General features: G+C 42.0%; 1 protein-coding gene across 1 annotated transcript in view; it reads left to right on the top strand.

Moving 5' to 3' along the window:
• csmd3b (CUB and Sushi multiple domains 3b) overlaps positions 1–18,168 on the top strand; it is a gene marked incomplete at its 5' end in the record, with an annotated part of 285,452 nt that overhangs the window by 14,909 nt on the left and 252,375 nt on the right. The window lies entirely within an intron of this gene.

The raw sequence follows: 18,168 nt of genomic DNA, 5'->3' as shown, positions 1-18,168 counted from the left end.
ATTCTTGTTTTGCTCCATTTAACATTGCGCTGGGCTCATTCACAGGCTTTCGGATTTATTTGGAAGCCAAACATCTCTTCATCAAGATATTTTCTCACTGAACAATTCAGCTGGGTCAACCTATTCAGTTCGACTTCAGTTGATAATTGAGCATCAGCTAAATTTGCGATTGATTTTTAAAAGATGCAATTAATTTGCAAATCACTAACCGAAACTTCAATTAAAGGTTAAACTGAGCAATCTAAATTTCAAAATTTTTATTACATGTTAATTTTTATTACTATTGCTTTGTTATATTGCAGATTGATTAAACTGTAATGAGTATTTTTTATCTATTTTTAACCTAAATCACAGCAGCGTCCATCTATGAGGAATGTAGGCTGTCAAACACAGACTATTAGCCAATCATAGCAGTGGCCGTTTACTTCAGAGAGGGCAAATTCAGTTTCGATTTCTATTCCGGCTTCAAACGATCATGAAAATACAATAATCGAGATAAAACGATTATTGCGCCCCATTCCGCCCCCTTTCCAGTGGTGCGCCTTCGCTCCTCCATAAAAGCCTAATTTCATATGCAAATCAGCAAAATCATGTAACGTGACTTTCATAAAACTTGATTTCCCCTTCAGTCGAATCACTTCGACGTTACATGGGATCTCGCCTGAGAGACCGATCATCTCTGAGCCTTATATAAAAAGGCCAATTGCAAATTGGCGAATGGACGTGCGCGTCGGCCACTCCCCCGTACATACGGGTATATAAGATGGCGGCGCGCATCACTCAAACAGACTTTCGCTTTCAGAGCCTTCATGCTCAAGCCTTCCCTTCTCCAGAAGAAGAATCTTCAAAGAGAAAGACTTCACGTTCCTGCTGCTGTTCTTCTCTGCTGGCGTGCGCCGATCGAATAAGAGACAAAGCTTTACTGAAAGAGTGAATTTCTCGGCGCCGCCAGCGGGGTCGCGCGGGCGGCCGTTTTCACGGCCATAAAAGCCTCCTGCGTTCCAGCGAGCAAGCCCCATTGAGTGCACAGTGGTGCCGCGGTTTCCTCCCTGGGCAGACCGGGACTAAAAGAGCAATTTCTCACGGCTGTGTAAAGACGTTCTTTTCAGAATGGCTTTCCGGCCGTGCGCTTCTGGGTGTGGCAGTTTCCTCACCTCACTGGACGGACATGAAAGCTGCTTCACATGTCTGGGCATCGAACATGCTGAGGCAGCTTTCACGGATGGTTCATGCATTCATTGCGAAAGCATGACCATGGGAATGCTGAGGACTCGCCGCTCGCTCGCGGGCAGGCCCCCCTTCGCGCCCCACGGCCTGCGGAATTTTTCCGCCGCTGTGGCGAGGCACGAGGGGGAATTTCGAGTCACGGTGCCGAACGTTCCGCCGGCTCCAAAAGCCCTGCGGTCTTCCGCCCGCCAGCATACCCCCGTCGAGATGCCAAAGCAGTACGCCTCCCCGCCAGCCGGGCTGGGCGTCTCCTTTGGCGCTCCTCAGGAGGAAGAGATGTCTGACGCTGCGTCAGAGGGAGAGTCAGGGGGTGAGGACGCTCTTCCGGCGGCGCGGCGCCCCTCCGCGGTTGCTGCCCCGTCGGAGGCAGACTCCGAGCTCTCGGCTATGCTCCTCCGAGCCGCCAGGGGGATCGGCCTGGAGGTTACTCCATCGGCCTCGGCCGATCCTTCTCGGCTGGGCGACTGGTTCCTGGGGACGGCTCCGGCGGCATCGCCTCGCCCTCCCCCGGTGCCATTCTTCCCGGAGGTGCACGAGGAGCTGGTTAAGACCTGGCGGGCGCCCTTTTCATCTCGCCCGCTGCCCAGCTCCTCTCCCCTCGCCACCCTTGATGGCGGGGCGGCCAGGGGGTATGCGTCGGTTCCCCAGGTCGAGCGCGCTATGGCGGTGCAACTCTGCCCGCGTGGCGCTGCCACCTGGCGGGGCCGGCCGCGTCTCCCGTCCAAGGCGTGTGAGCGCTCGTCCGCCCTTGCGGGCCGCGTTTTTCACGCTGCGGGCCAGGCCGCCTCGGCCCTGCATGCGATGGCGACCCTGCAGGTCTACCAGGCCAAGGGGTTGAAACAGCTGCACGAGGGTGGTCCTGACCAAGGTACGATGCAGGAACTCCGCGCTGCCACCGACTTCGCCCTTCGTGCGACGAAGGTCGCGGCGCGGGCCCTTGGTCAGGTGATGTCCACGGCTGTGGTCCAGGAGCGACACCTATGGCTCTCTCTGGCCCAGATGGCAGATGCCGACAAAGCACGCTTTCTCGACGCTCCCATCTCCCAGAGGGGCCTATTCGGCGACTCTGTCGAGGACTTCGCCCAACAGTTCTCGGCAGCCCAGAGACAGACGGAGGCGCTTCACATCCTGCCCCGCCGCGATGCTTCCATCCCGCCGCCGGAGGCACCGCCTCCGCCTGCACGTCGCCGAGGGCGCCCCCCTGCGGCCGCAACATCTACGGCTCGCCCCCCTGCGGAGGCCCACGACGCCAGGTCGGCGAGAAGGGCCCGCAAGCGCAGAGCCAGCCGCAGGAGAGTGGCGCCGCCCGCGGCACAGGGACCGGCCCGAAACACTCGCAAGAAAACTGCGAAACGTCCCTGACGCGGGCCTCCAGAGGTGATTGAGACTGCTCCTTAGGGGATGCTAACATCTACGCTCCCCGCTCCCGGTGGAGGGCCGGGAGCCACTGTGTGCTTCAATGCTGCCGTCGGCCAACGGTCGACGGTACCCACATTTTCTCAAAAAGAGCAAATTTCTCACCTCTGGCTTCGGCCTCGAGTTTCCTTCCTGAGCAGCACTTACACTCCTCGGGAACCAGACTCGCGGCTGGTCTTCGCCAGCGCGGGATCCAGGGAAGAAGGTAAGCACTGCTTAGTGCACTTAGACACTTCCCCAGGACGCTCATCCTTCTGGGTTCTGTCCCCTTCCCTGTCTCCCCTTAGGCTGCCCCACCACGGTCACGTCGGTCAACGTTCCCTTGATACCACTACGCTGGTTGATACGGACGGTACGGCCCGGCCCCAGGCGTCCGCCCAGACTCAGAGGTACCCCTTACATTCTTATTCGGGCAGGCGTGCCTCTGTTCTGCCTGCGGAGGTCGCGTTCCTACTGGCGAAGGACGCGATCCAGCCTGTCCCTCCCCCGGGACAAGGTCGGGATCTCTCAGTCCCGACTTCACGTGTCCAGTTAAGTGTGGTGGGTTAATATCCGCCCTGGATGGAGCTCTGTCCCGATCCCTTCTCAGGCTGTCGGCACACTCGCTCACGACGAAGCACATACAGGTATGTTTCCGTCTCCAGGGCTGGGTTGCAGCCATCTGCCTGAAGGGCACCCGCTGTCGCGTCTCGATTTCCCCCGACACACACCCCCTCGGCGGTCTGCTCCGGGGGTCGAGCTCTTCAGCGTGGGGTGCTTCCATTTGGCCAGTCCCCCCTCCTTCCTGCCTTTTTTAGGCCATGGGAGCTCCCCTGTCTCCTCTTCGGCAGACAGGACTTCGCATCATCAACCGTCTCTTCGACTGGTGCTTTGCCAGCCCACTCGTGAGTTCCGTTGTGCGAACTTGGGGACCTGGTGCTTCGGCACCCCCGCCATCTGGTCCTTCAGGCCAACCGAAGGAATCCGTTCCCTCGGTCGGGAGCCCGACTCGGTCCACAAGACAGCCCGCCTCACTACTAAGAGCGCGCAGTCAGTGCTGTAGTTCCTGAGTCAATCAGGCACAACATAGCGGTCCTCTCAAATTTGAGGCTCCTGGGGCACATGACAGCTCTAAGCCGCTTAGAGCCGCTAAGCTTGTTCATGTGAGACCGCTTCAGCACGATCGAGTCCCATGATGGGCATGGCACCTCGGCCCACTCCGGACTGGCGTTTTCCCGCAGTTTGGCCGTCAAGCCAGCCCGTGGCTACCACGGGTTGGGTTGCCATGTACGACAGAGGTTTACAACCTCCCCATCTGCTCCCATGGAGTCCAACGTGGCAGATTTGCTACTTGCCATTCACTTGAAGCAGGGAAACTCAACCGTGCAGCCTCTCGGCTCTCACGGCAGTCCACCCACCTGCAGGATGGCGACTCCACCCCGTGATGCAGCTAGTTTGGAGTATATCGGTAGGCCAGCCACATTCGCTCGTCTTCCGATTCCTCCCTTTGCCAGCTGCCTCTTTCTGAGTAACGCTGGCTCACAGCTGACCTCCGGGGCCCAAGTACGCCCTTCCCCAGCGAGCCTCCTTGCACAGACAATGTGCAAGTCCAGGGAGGACGAGGAGTAAGTCTGTTGGTTGCGCTACAACAATGGCCCACCCGGACTCAGGTCTTAGTAACCGTTCCCTCGCGGCAGTCCCTCCCTGTAGGGCACGGTATGACACCCCAGACCTCTCCGGCCTTCACAGACCGTGATACAACTATCACTCAGTACCGAGCTCCCCTACTAGGCAGGCTTGCGCACTGAGATGAGGTCTATTTTGCTGGCTTTCCACAGAGATACACGACTGCAGTAATGCTTCCCTTCCTGCAGGAGAGTTGAGCGCAGGCTGTCCCCTCGACTCTCCAAGTATATGCCGCTGCTTCGCCGCGTATCACATGCAGTAGATGGAGCTAAGTAGGCAAGCATTCACTGACCGTGAGGTTTCACAGAGGTGCCCAGAACGCACCCCTCACCCTCTTGGGGCCTTCCCGTCGCCTTCAGAGCTGCGGGACGCTCCAATTGAGCCATTGGCCTCAGTCGAGCTAGTATTCCTGTCATTAAGACAGCGCTCCTGACCGCCCTGGCTCCCGTCAAGAGGGCAGGAGACCTACAAGTTTTCTCTGTCAAGTAGCACCTCATACCCTCTGGGACCCCCCTGTCGCCTTTCAGGGCCGCGGGTTGCTCCTTTGGAGCCATGGGCCTCAGTCGAGCTAAAATTCCTGTCATTTAGACAGCACTCCTGACTCCCCTGGCTTCCTTTAAGAGGGTAGAATACCGACAGCCTCAGGTTCCTCAGAGGTGCTCAAAAAGACACACCTCATACCTCTTGGATCTCCCCGCCGCCTTTCAGGGCCACGGGTCGCTCCTTGGAGCCACGGGCCTCAGTCGAGCTAGAATTCCTGTCATTTAGACAGCGCTCCTGACTGCCCTGGCTTCCATTAAGAGGGTAGGATATCGACAAGCTGAGGTTCCTTAGAGGTGCTTAAAGCTGAGGTTCCTCAGAGGTGCTTAGAACGCACCTCATACCTCTTGGACCTCCCCGTCGCCTTTCAGGGCCGCGGTCGCTCCATTGGAGCCACTGGCCTCAGTCGAGCTAAAATTCCTGTCATTAAGACAGCGCTCCTGACTGCCCTGGCTCCCATCAAGAGGGCCTACAAGCTTCTCTGCCAGCAAAGTGTGTCGAGAAATTCGGCCCGGCGTCTTCCACGTTACCGTCGAGACCCCGGCCCAGTGCCCAAGGTTCCCACCACGCCTTTCCGCGATCAGGTGGTGAACCTGCAAGCTCTGCCCTGGAGGAGGCAGACCCAGCCTTGCGATGTCGTGTCGTTAAATATGTGAAACTTGAATCACTCGGCACTTCAGCCGCACCAAGCAGCTTCATCTGCCTCGGGATTCAGCAGAAAGGGAATGCTCCCCGAACTGAGGTTGGCTAAATGGGTGGTAGATGCCTTCTCCCTGTTATACTCAGGGACAGCTATGATCCTTGGGTCACGGCACCTCACCAGCAGATGTAAAAACCAGAAGCTGCGGGCTGGGCGACACCCTACCTTCGCTTGGTTCTACAACCTTGCGCAGAGGCCGTTCTCCCGTGTCCTAACATGAGGACACCGGCTGGTGTCGGTTTGCGGCGCCATTCCCACGTGGATCCGTGCGCTATTCCCAGAATGTTCCCTCCGGCGAACCCTGGGTCCTCCTGCCCCGCAGTCAAGGCTAGACGCAGAGTAGTCCTGCACTGTGATCCTGCCTGGGTCTCCTTCGCCCCGCAGGTTGTGGCTTAGTTTTTATTATTCCAGCGGAGGAGACCGCTGTTTCCCTCGTGTATCCCTAAAAACCTTTATGGATATATTGAATTATTCTCATTTCCACATGTAAAGATTTCATGTGCTCCGCCCCCCCAACCCATGCTTCAGTACAACTGGCATCCCTGGAAGGGCCCCCTTATTGGGCCTCGGGGCGTTGGGAAGGTTACGTTACACTTCGCCTGCCGGCACGTATACTTGTCAGCACGTGAAGTTGTTGCGTAACGCGGCGTCAGGGTCGTGGCCTTTTCCATAGGGCTAGTTCCCATGTAACGTCGAAGTGATTCGACTGAAGGGGAACGTCTAGGTTACGAAGGTAACCCACGTTCCCTGAAGGAGGAAACGGACACGTTACATTCCCCTGCCACGCCCCTGGCGTCGCGCTGACGCCGGCTTGACGGCTCTTCAGCGAAAACCTGTTTGAGTGATGCGCGCCGCCATCTTATATACCCGTATGTACGGGGGAGTGGCCGACGCGCACGTCCACTCGCCAATTTGCAATTGGCCTTTTTATATAAGGCTCAGAGATGATCGGTCTCTCAGGCGAGATCCCATGTAACGTCTCCGTTCCCTCCTTCAGGGAACGTGGGTTACCTTCGTAACCTAGACGTTATTAATGCTTCAATTAATTTAGCTCAAAGTGCACGCCTAAACGGTCAAATACAAACAAAAATATTTAAAAATGAGGCGCTTGGTGATTATTCATGTAAAACCTTGTCAGTTATGTCTTAAATGATCATAAACAGTTGAGAATGAAAATATGTGTGTAACAGTATATTGGATCCGTGTGGCACTTTAAGCGGCAACAAATAATATTCCTTCTGCCGTCTCTGTGCTTAATATTAATAAAACGTAAAAATACAAAGAGAAAAATCACTCACTGCTCTTGAATGACTTTTTTAGTTTTAATAAGAAACAAAGCATGTTTAATTCTTACAGTGAAGATGCCTTTTTATTTTACTTTCAAATAATTACATTCAATTTCTGTAGGCTGTTAGACTACTTTTAAGTTAAAGTTTTTTTCATTTGTATTTTTTTTCTGTTGTATTGCTATCTTTAAATTACTCACTAATATAAGGTTTTGGACCCATATAATTGTCATAATTGTTTTAAATAATCGTGATTACAGTATTGACCAAAATAATCGTGATTATGATTTTTGCCATAACCGAGCAGCCCTATTTCAGAGTCTACAATCCGCAACAGCTATTTAAAGTGTTCTGATGAGGAGGTAAAAGAAAATAGCCTACTTCTAAATTATGGTGTTTTTTTATGTTTAAATCTTGATAGCATTATAAGTGGACCTCAGAGAACAGTACAAAATATAAAAAAATGCAATTCATGACCCCTTTATAAATTTTCGTTGTTAGGCTTTTGTTACTGGATTGTTAAACATTTAAAAAGTCAGAGCTTGCATGTTTTTTTTCTTTACTCTGAGGATTGCACCCACCAGTGACATGCCCATTAAAACAACCATGGTTTTGAACCAAAAGGATTTTAAATGAAACTTTCAAAATCATGGAATCTTTTTTAAACTGCATTATTATTCTAAGTGCTGTCTAAAATACTTCGGAAGAAACCACTAATTCATATTTAACATGTCCAGTAAAGTTCTGCATAATATTCTGCATAATTCTGAAACTCATGCCATCATTTGCTCACCCTCATATTGCTAGAAAATTGCTTAAAAAACACTACCGCATAATGGTTTGGGGTCAGTATTTGTTTATTTATTTATTTTAATTAATACTTCTATTTAGCAAAGACATTACATTTATCAAAAGTCACAGTAAAAACGTTTACATTATCACAGAAGATTTCTATTTCAAATAAATGTTGTTCTTCAAGCTTTCTATTCATCAAAGAATTCTGGAAAAAAAACCTACCTCATTTTCCACACATCATTAAGCAACAGCCGTTTTCAACAGATAATAATAAAAGGAAGTGTTTTTCAAACACATTAATCTGCATATTTGAATGATTTCTGAAGCATCGTGTGACACAGACTGGAGTAATGAATCTTAAAAATTTTGCTTTGACATCTAAGGAATAAATGACATTTTAAAATACATGACAAAAAAGTAAACTATAATATTTCACAATATAACTGTTTATTAATGTGTTTTTGATCAAACTGGTGAACATAAGAATTTTCTTTCCAAAACATTAAAAAACACTTACTGACTCCAAACTGAAATGATACTGTAGCTTTATAAACTGTGTAGATGTGGTATGCGATAAACGGCTAAACTATTTGAATCTGGTGTCTGAGGTTCTCCTACAACTCTACCACCCCTAGTGGTGCCTCTAGGTCGTAACACTGTGCTCCACAGGTTGTCATTAGTATTCTGGTATGACTGTGCTCAGCTTCTTGTACAGGGCCTGTGGTGATGCTGTCGCTGTTTCAGAGAGAGAGAGAGAGAGAGAGAGAGAGCGAGAGTATGGGCGTCTGCTCCTTTGACTGCCTTCCCTCTCTTGGCCTTTGGTGTGATTGCTCCTGGCCTCCTCCCTTGTCCTTTTTTGCGTGTTATTGTGGCCTTGCCCCCTACAAACAGCTCCCAATCCATTTTTTTCTTTCTCACAAAGCCCTTACACTTTTATAGGGAACTGCATGATGGGCTTTGTTAGTTATGTGTGTGTAAAGGAGAACAGTGTCTTGTTTTATTGCTCTTGTGGATTTTATAGCCACACTTCAGTTTAATTCCAACATTTTGCGATGCACCCCACAATGGCTACATGGAGGGGAGCAAAATTGAGAGTGTGAATGTGTGCAGGGTGATAATCAGTGTAAAAATATCTGAATGTATTAGAGAGAAAAAGAGAGATGATACTTTTGTAGGGTGGAGAGGAGAATTTAGTGATGAACAAGCAGTAAGTAATTAGAAGGCATTGTAAGGAAATAAGTCATTTTGATTTGTCTTATAGGATTAGTTCACTTTCAGAATAAACATTTCCTGATAATTTACTCATCCCATGTCATCCAAGATGTTCATGTCTTTCTTTCTTCAGTCGCAAAGAAATTAAGGTTTTGAGGAAAACATTTCAGGATTTTTCTCTATATAGTAGACTTCAATGGTGGCCAATGAATTGAAGGTCCTAATTGCAGTTTCAGTGCAGCTTCAAAGGGCTCTACACATCTAAATTTTATATAATTTTTGTTTTTTTTAATGACAGATCATTTTGCTAGATAAGACCCTTATTCTTTAGCTGAAATCATGTAGAGCATATTGAAAACTGCAATTTTGACTTTCAAACTGTTGGCTCCCATTGAAGTCTACTATATATAGAAAAATACAGAAAAGTTTTCCTCAAAAAACTTAATTTCTTTGCGACTGACAAAAGAAAGACATCAACAATTTTGGAAAACATGGGGGTGAGTAAATTTGAAAGAATTTTTTATTCTGGGAGTGAACTAATCCTTTAACAATTCTAGTTCCATGAATTCTTCTTTTAAGTTTGAAGAAGAAATATTTGAAAAATTCCAATTTGTTTTGAATTCACTGAAAATAACTGTTTCAAAAAATCGTACTTCGGCATGTTTTCATGCACTAATATAAACTCATAAGAATCAGATTTTACTAGTTGAGCTGTATGTTTTTGATTCACTTAAACAGACAGGTACAGAGTCATGAGCTCAAGATTCACCTGTAATTTTTTTAATTCACTTTTTTACAAAATATCCAGCTCATAAGAGCTATTTGCTCCAGAATTTGACTTTACTGCTTGCGCTGTGTTTTAGATTCATTAAAAAAAAGGAGCGGTTTGTAAGAATCATTATCTTGAGAATCACACTTCACTACTAAAAGAACCAAATCAGACTCAGAGTCATTCTTTCAAGAATCAGAGTTTTTGATTCACTTTTAAAAAAAACTGGCATTTGGTCAGGAATTGAAGTTCACTGGCCTCACTTTTTCTTTTTTTCTTTTTTGTTTCTCAACCCTGCTCATGACATGTGGATTAATATCTCTTCCTTACATTTGTAATGACAGCTAGGACAGCACTTCAGCCATGTCTGTGTTGTCATAGCAGGACCTTGCAATTGATTCCAAGTGATGTGACTCACTAACATTGCAATTCATCTTGAAATAGTAGATCTGTTGAGTGCAACAAACAAAAACACTGAAAAACACTGACTTCTTCCTGACCTCAAGTCAAGGCCTCTGCGATCAACTCTTGCAGTGGTGGGATGAAATACACAGGCAATAAATAAAAGTGAACAAACCATTTTCTAAGTTTACAGAGTTTACCCACAGGTATAAAGAGGTTTTGTTCTTATCCAGTTTGTAAAAGTAGAGGTTCCTGGTCAAGCTGATATTCTCATCTCCTACTTTGACTCTTCATTCATACATTTTCCCAAACTTCTGCAGGGCCGAAATCACCCAAGGCTTTAGCTGAAAAGCTGTGTTTTACAAGCTAACTTTCTCAGGACCATTTAAATGTTCAGAAGGCCGTGATGAAATCGTCTGGACGTTTTCCCATCGTATGATGGATAGAGGGTAGCATGAAAGCCTTGTGGGCAGAGAGATTTTTTTCCCCGTTCCTACTTTTTTCACTTCGCATTTGACCACTTTGAAAGGTCTGGAACTCTGCCAGCATGAATAGAGACGCTTGTGTTGTTTTCCTGCAGCCTTGGCTTTGGCGTGTTGTTTTCAATAAATCAAAGAGTTTGTAGACACTACCCCAAGAAAAAGTTTTTTTTTTCCCCAGCACTCTATTTTTGTAATGACCAGAACTGATCATAAGAGTCATTTCCCCAAAAAACAATATTAGTGGCAAGTCACATTTTATTTTTGCTCTTTATTCCAGTGAAATCTTCTCAGGTTCCATTTTGAAGGTCAATATAACTTAATGTTTTGTCTGTAACAGCAAGATTAAATAAAACACAATTCATTAAACAGCAAAACTCTTGGTAAAATACAAACATATTATAGGAGAAGTTCACTTCCAGAACAAAAATTTACTGATGATTTACTCTCCCCCTTGCCATCCAAGATGTTCATGACTTTCTTTCTTCAATCATAAAAGAAATTCTGTTTCATTTAGTGGACTTCTATGGTGCCCACAAGTTTGAACTTCCAAAATGCAGTTTAATTGCAGCTTCAAAGAGCTCTAAACAATCCCAGCTGAGAAAGAAGGGTCTTATCTATCGAAGCAATCGGTTATTATTCCAAAAGAATAATATACAATTTATATACTTTTTAGCCTTTTAAGGATCTACCCTAACTGTATTAACACAGATTACCCATGCACATCGCAGAGCCAGACATAACAAGCATTTGAGGTTAAAAAATAGAATCTTTTTCAGATTTAAGACCCTTGTTCTTCGACTGGGATCGTGTAGAGCTCGTTGAAGCTGCATTTAAACTGCATTTTGGAAGTTCAAACTCGCAGGCACCATAGAAGTCCACTATATGGAGAACATTCCTGAAATATTTACCTCAAGAAACATAATTTCTTTACAACTGAAGAAAGAAAGGCATGAACATCTTGAATTATCTGTAATTTTTTGTTCTGCAAGTGGAATTCTCCTTTAAGCTATTGTCTTGCCAAACTGAGATGCAACTGAAATACATGGCTATAATTGCAACAAACAGCGACTGACAATTTGAACAGGTAAAAAGTGGATGATTATACTAGGCTTAGGCTTAGCACGTGTGTGACGACTAGCCTCTGTCTCCATTATCTTTTTCTTCAAAAAAAATAAAAAATAAACATCACATATTCAGTCTATGGTACAATGCCTAATGTACTTTTTTCCTATTTTAGCCGGTTCAGAAAAGCAATTGCCATTCGTTGCAATTATAGCCTTGTACTAATTGTAAAACATTTTTTCTGAAAGTGCAATTACTGTAATTGCTGGGTTTCGCTAAATTGCAGAAAAAAACATGTGGCAAAAGCTATTCATCTACAGAAGAGAAATGCATTTGGAGCACAAAGGTGCATTTCAGGACATCAGATCAGAGATTTAAATAGAGCTTGGTAAACCAGCGGGCCACCCTGTTTCAAGTGAGCAATTGCTAATTGTCTCTTACTGCCTGGGAACGTTATTGCTCACTTATTTTTGGCAGACAATTTTAGGGTGGCGATTTATTTATATTGCACTCTGTGCTTTAACCTTGGCGAGAGTGACTTGTATTGTGTCGGGGCTTAATTCAATTTCAAGTCCATTGTGACGCCTTTGGATTGTGAGAAAGTGGGGTACAGTGTCAGTTTGTTGTATTTGTTTGTTTGTTAAAATGGAGATATCGAAAATAAATGGATCAGTGGTTTAAGAAGGGATTTGTTAAGTCTGGGTTCGCCATGCATATAGAATCAAAACTGTTGCATCACACATTGGACCTTATTCACAAGTAGAACAAAGTTCTGTGTAATTTGTTCAGAAATGCAGTACATGCATTGAATTCAATGGGACAAATTACAAGGAAAGGTTTGCAGTTTACACAGTCATTAGCCCAATAAGGCCCAAATTGTATCCATCCTCATTCACATTTGTGACCCTGGAGCACGTCTTAAGTTGGGGTATATTTGTAGCAATAGCCAAAAATACATTTTATGGGTCAAAATTATAGATTTTTCTTTTATGCCAAAAAACAAGTAAATATCACGTTCCATGAGGATATTTTGTAAATTTCCTACCATAAATATATCAAAACTTAAATTTTGATTAGTAAGATGCATTGCTTAGAACTTAATTTGGACAATTTAAAAGGCGATTTTCAAAATGTTTAGATTTTTTTTTGTACTTGTTTGCTGTATATCAAATTTGATTCACCAAAAACAATATTAGTGGCAAGTCACATTTTATTTTTGCTCTTTACTCCAATGAATACTTCTCAGGTTTCATTTTAAAGGTCAATAACTTAATGTTTTGACTATAACAGCAAGATGAAATAAAACACAATTTATTAAACAGCAGAAATCTTGGTAAAATACAAACATATTAAAGGAGAAGATCACTTCCAGAACAAAAATTGACTGATAATTTACTCTCTCCACCTTGTCATCCAAGATGTTCATGTTTCTTTCTTCAGTCCTAAAGAAATTCTGTTTCTTTTATTGGAATTCTATGGTGCCCATGAGTTTGAACTTCCAAAATGCAGTTTAATTGCAGCTTTAAAGGGCTCTAAACGATCCCAGCTGAGGAAGAAGGTTCTTATCTAGCTAAACAATCGGTTATTTTCTAAAGAAATATATGTATATATATACAATTTAAATACTTTTCAAACTTTTAACGACCTACCCTAATTGTATTAAACCGGAGTATACAGATTACCCATGCACATTGCAGAGCTAGACAAGGCGAGCATTTGAGGGTAAAAAGTAGACCTTTTTAAGATTTAAGATCCTTGTTCTTTAACTGGGATTGTATAGAGCCCTTTAAAGCTGCATTTGAACTGCATTTTGGAAGTTCAAACTCATGGGCACCATAGAAGTCCACTATATGGAGAACATTCCTGAAATGTTTTCCTCAAGAAACATAATTTCTTTACAACTGAAGAAAGAAAGACATATTATCCTATCCTAACAAACCATACATCAATGGAAAGATTATTTATTCTGCTTTCAGATGATATGTAAGTCTCAATTTCAACAAATTGACCCTTATGACAGGTTTTGTGGTCTAGGGTCACATTTACTGTTGAGTTGCGTCCTCTGGTTTTAAAGTAGAAGTCAGCATTAAATGTCACTCTGTGCATTTGTAGATGGTTGTTTTTTAGAGTTCAGTTATCCATTCTGAATGGAGCATGACCTGCTTATCAAGCAGAAACTAAAATGCTGTCGCCCCATTGGTTTTTCATTGGAGACTGATGCCCAGATTGGGCATTATCCTCAGAGGAAGCGTCAAAGGTCAGATCGCGATGGGCAGAAACATATGTCCCCTCATCCATGTTAAGACTGTTCAGTTCAAGTTGTCTTTTCTTTGACTTATTCATTCATATTTGTGGTTAAACAAAACTTTTATGCAATATTTTACAATAGAAAGCAGCTAATGTATTAGAAACAAGAATTCTATGGTAAAAAATTAATAATTGAAAAAAGATGCATAGGCAATGCATTGTCGTTCAGAAAGGTACATAGCTGTTTATAATCTTTGCAATCATGCCTTTTATCTGTGTCAATAATGGGATACCCAGAAGCACATTTTTCCGGATGTATTATTTCCTCACATCAGGCTTGCATCAGGGGCTTTAAAAAACTTTTTCAAGGGTTACTAATAGCTTTTCACTATCAGCGATGAAAGGAAAATGTATCATTCTTCATAGCGAGTTCCCGTCCTTCTGGGAGCCAGAACAAAAACAGACCCATTTTGATGTTTTGAAGAGAAACTGAAAAATTTAATCTGGAATTTTAAAGCCCCCTGTTGTCACTACTTGTGATCATGTAAATATTCAAATCATTATTTTCATCAAATAGTTCACAGTTTCAGCCAATGTTGAATTTGTTGCTTTTAACAGAGGAAAGAAGTCAGTTTAGTTTATATTTTTAGATTTTTTTTAGAACCGACTGAATTACTTACCTGTCATTTTGAGGCTGTAACGTTTGTTCATCAGTACTGTCATTTAACATTGTCCTGACTTGACAGCTCGCCATGTGCTGGAGGGCTGACATGATAGTACTGAAATTCTGCTTCAGGTGAAACTACTGAAATAGTCTCATTTGAGTGACATGATTGCAAATTCATTGAACAGAAGAAAGTGAACATGATGGTAATAAAATTCTTTATATAAAGTTTCTAGGATGGAGACAAATAAACAGAAAACAGTGTTGAACTAAAGTAATAAGCCGTGACAGATGACAGTGATTTACAGTGTTTTTATTTCATTCTAGGGGTGTTTTAACCATGACACAAACATAGATGTAAAATCAACCTGACACAGCTTTTAGTGGCTTATTGCATTTAATAAACAGCAGCATGTACACTACGATTGAAGTATGATCATTAAATTACATATATTAGTGGTAATAATGACAGCATGCATATTGTCTGCGTATGTCAGGCACAGCATTTGAACACTGAAATGCATTACATTATGGATTTATTGTAATCTAAAGTGTTTGTTTATTTCAGTCATGCACTTGCTGAAAGTTCCTTCTTGTATTGGCCTGAACAACCAGAGTTTGAAGTATAAAACTCAGCGTTTTGCTTTGCACCAGCCTTGTAATTTTCTGACCGGTGGTCAAATGATGTCTTGTGCTCTCGTTCTTGTTTTTAAACTGCATCTGTGAAATGCTTGGGTGATACTACAGCCGTGAGTCCACGCTGGCAATAAATCCCAGCAGGATTGTGTGACAGTTGAAGTAGTCTGGCTTAGCGAAACCAGAGATCCCATCTTGTGTGAACTTAATCGGGGGAAATGACACAACGAACAGCCCTATGGGAGCTTGACATCCTGGCAGCATGTTTTCTGTTTTCACCTTGAAGAAGCATTAGATCCCCTTGTGTATGTGTGTACTGTTACTCTATGTGTGTTTGGAGGAGTTGTACACTCTTAAAAATAAAGGTGCTTCACGATGCTATAGAAGAACCTTTTTTGTCTAAATGGTTCTAGAAAGAACCTTTAACATCTGAAGAAGATTCTTTGTGGCGAAAGAAGGTTCTTGAGGTAAGAAAAAGATGGTTCTTTAAAGAACCTTTGACTGAATGGTCCTTTGTGAAACCAAAAATGGTTCTTCTATGGAATCGGTGTGAATAACCTTTTAAAGCACCTTTTAGTTTTAAGAGTGTAAATGTGTTCTTTGTGATTAGACTTGAATGTTGAACCAATAATATCATATACTTTTTTTGACACTGCAAAAGTACGTTGTTCATTAATATATTTTACCAGAGCCTGTTTATTTGATCAAAGCTATAGTTAAAAACAGTATTACTAGGGCTGGGTAAAAAATATTGATTTCTCAATTTTAATTGATTCTCATTTTATGAAACAATATCAGTCTAGCCTGTTTTTAGTTCTTGAATGGACCATTGTAGGATGCCTCCCATTCAGTGAATCTTAATAAGCTTTGCGCTTTGTTACTTTGGATATGAAATAAAGGTTAAGATTTCAATTTCTGTCCATTTTATTACAGTATTCAAAGAATAAATGCTGTTTTGATGTTGTTTAATGTGGAATAAAAGATCGCTGTAGTGCCACAGCACAAAGTGCACATGAACTGATCATCTACTCTGTTTTACTAGTAGTTAGAGCACAAAATAAACATGAATAAACATCCAAAGGTATGTTAAAAGAATGAGTACTCACCGAACTTACCGAAATCCGTATCCTGTCTCATGTAATTACACAATGAGTGTTTCAACAACAACAAAAATAGTAATATACCAGGAGCAGGAGCATAGGAGTATTTAGTTAAATATATTCACCATATAACATGTTCATTATACTATTTACTGTTCTTCAGTGTTTATGTTTGAAGACATTGTTTTAATCTTGTTTAAATTAAAAATAATAGTAATAATTTCTTCCCAATTTTAACTTTATTGTATTTTATTAAAAACAAAACAGTATTTTTTTCCCAAACTTTTCTTTTTTTTTTTCTTTTTTTTTTTTTTTTAATTTATTTATTTTTTATATGTAGTATATGTAGTTTTTTTTTATTTTTTATTATGTAGTATAATATATGGTTTGGCAAAATTTACCATTTATTTTTTTTTAAAAGACATTAATTCAATGCATCCTTGTTAAATGAAAAATAATAGTAATAATTTTATTCCCAAATTTTATTTTATTTTATTTTTTAAAACACATTAATTTAATACATCTTCATTAAAATGAAAAAAAATATTATTTTTCCCAAACATTTTTGTTATTTTATTTTATTATTATTATTATATATAATATAATATATTTACCATTTAGCATTTATTTTTTAAAAAGACATTCATTTAATACATCCTTATTAAAATGATAAAAAATATACATTTCTTCCCAAATATTGTTTGATTTTATTTTGCAGTATAATATATGATTTGGTGAAATTTAGCATTTATTTAAAAAAAAATACATTAATTTAATGCATCCTTGTTAAATGAAAAAGACTATTTATTCCCAAATTTTATTCTATTTTATTTTTTAAAAGACATTATTTAATACATCTTCATTAAAAGGATAAAAAATATTGATTTCTTCCCAAACTTTTTTATTTTTATTTTATTATTATCATTTTTTTTATTATTATGCAGTATAATATATGGTTTGGTTAAATTTAGCATTTATTTAAATGAAAAATTATAGTAATTATTTCATCCCAAATTTTATTTTAATGTATTTTATTTTTAAAAAAGACATTAACATTAAGACATTAATTGAAAGACATTAAAAAAGGATGAACAAGATTTTTCAGAATTTCTTCCAAAACATTTATTGTATTTCATTTTATTTTTCAGTATAATACATGATTTGGTGAAATTTAGCAATTATTTGGTGAAATTTAGCAGATATGTTATATCTTTGTTATAAAATAATAATTTCATCCCAAATTTTAGTTTAGTTTAGTTTAGTTTAGGTCTTTTAATGTATTATGCAGTATAATATATGGTTTGGTAAAATTTTCGATTGCGTTGGTTTGGTGTTTTTGTGTGTCTGGCTGCTGTCTCTGACACTTGTTTGAACAACATCAGGGAAAACCAGATTCATTTCCGAATGCTGTTTGAATAGCGATTCTGGATTACTTTTAAAAACAATCACCCGTCAGAATGACGCACTTTCATGTTTGATGGAATAGACCTGCCTGTACTTTATATCAGTAAATGCGCTGGAGCGTTTTCTCTGGCCTCTTTGCTCCATTGTAAAGTCATAACTCTGCTCTATTACCTTATTTCTTCACAATTCAATACTCTGGCCTCAGCACCTCACTTGCTCTCCAACAAAAGCATTAGCTTACGACTCCCATCGCCATGACAACCGCAGGCAGACAGACAAGCATTCACTGAATACAAGTTCCTGTGTTGTTGATGTGTTGTGTGGCTGAACTGGGATCAGGTTTATGGATTCTTCTACGATGGTATCCTTAATATTAGACATCCAGAGAACAAACTACTCCAAGATCTGTTATCGCAAGTCTCATTCCCAACTATTTCATCCAGTTAAATCCTGCATCTCTGCTGCGCTGATGCATTTGTTATTTGGTGACCTTTAGTGAGACAGGGACTCTGGAGTATTTTGTATTCAGTTACATGGAAAAAACAACTTTATTATCTGTGC

This window comes from Garra rufa, chromosome 17 (assembly GCF_049309525.1).
Source record: "Garra rufa chromosome 17, GarRuf1.0, whole genome shotgun sequence".
Classification (NCBI taxonomy): Eukaryota; Metazoa; Chordata; class Actinopteri; order Cypriniformes; family Cyprinidae; genus Garra; species Garra rufa.
The sequence above is the reverse complement of the archived record's forward strand: the minus strand, read 5'-3'. Positions and strand labels throughout refer to the sequence as shown.